The sequence below is a fragment of the Eurypyga helias genome, unplaced genomic scaffold (assembly GCF_000690775.1).
Source record: "Eurypyga helias isolate BGI_N326 unplaced genomic scaffold, ASM69077v1 scaffold4034, whole genome shotgun sequence".
Classification (NCBI taxonomy): Eukaryota; Metazoa; Chordata; class Aves; order Eurypygiformes; family Eurypygidae; genus Eurypyga; species Eurypyga helias.
Window position 1 is genome coordinate 3754 of NW_010248046.1, and position 1322 is coordinate 5075.

Genomic DNA, 1322 nt, shown 5'->3' on the forward strand with positions numbered 1-1322 from the left:
TTATTAATTCTCAGTCACTAACGAGCAAGCGGGGAGGCGGCCTGAGCGGGACGTACCTGTTTGGGTATGTTGAAGTCACCATGAGGACTTTGCCCCCCACCACCAGCCCATCCCTCAGGCTGGGATCTTTGGCAATCCCAGCTGTTTTCCCGATGCTGGGAAAACTGGGCAGGTGCCTGCACGCCAGCCAGTGCGGCTGAGCACGCCCACGCTCGCTCCACCCCGGGCACGGCCCCCAGCCCAGCACCCAGTGCCTTCACCACGTGCTGCCCTCTTGCTCGCACACCCAACCTGCCTGCGGCTCTGCCGGGGACGAGAGCGAGGCAAAGCCCAGCGAAGAAAAGCCCCAAACCCAGCAAAATCAAGACAAGCGAAGGGGTCACGCCAGGCTATCGTACCCGAGACGCCAAACTTCGACCTTCCCGAAAACAGGATTATTTATTAATGCCCCGTCTCAACGCAAAACCATACCCCGTATTTTTAGGCTTGACCTTTTCTCCCTCTATTTCTGGGGTTGTTTAATTACTGGAGTGTTTCTTCACGCCACTTCCCCTGAGCTGGTTTTTCTTACCAACAGTCTTTAACGGGAGGCTGGACCCCGGCCAGAAACGCCGGCCCGAAGAAGGAAGTTTATTTGTGCTTTTGCACCGGAGACTTTTGCCCGTTTCTCCCACAGTTGGATGCTCGGGAGTGCAACAGGAAGGTTTCCGCCAGCATTGCTTGGGATGGACGGGGGGGGCCTGTTTGCTTCAGTATTGCGGAGAGCGGGGATTTTGCTTCCCAAATCCAGCTTTCCAGACCCAAATTTCCCTGCCGGAAGGGAGCGCAGGATCCAGCCGGGCGCTCGCACGCTGCCTCCCACCCCACAGGGCAGCGCCGTGACTCACGGGGCGGTTTGGATCGGGCGTTGGTTAACGACTGGATTAATTGATTGGGTACGGGAGAGGCGCTCCGTGCCTGGGAGGTGGGGAGGGTTCTAGGCAGGGTGAAAAGTGGGACCAGGGGGTGGTAAGGGAGAGACCGGCCATTTCTACCCCAAAACCTGGTCAGGATGGTCCCCTGTACCTGAGGTTTGCAGGATGGGACCTGGCTTAGGGGTCACCTGGGATGGGTCCTGGGGGATCATCATGGAAGTGGGGAGGTTTAGATTGGATATCAGGAAGGAATTCTTCCCGGAGAGGATGGGAGCACTGGGACAGGTTCCCAGGGAAGCTGGGGATGCCCCATCCCTGGGAGTGTCCAAGGCCAGGCTGGATGAGGCTTGGAGCACCCTGGGCTATGGAAGGTGTCCCTGCCCATGGCAGGGGGTGGCACTGGGGGGG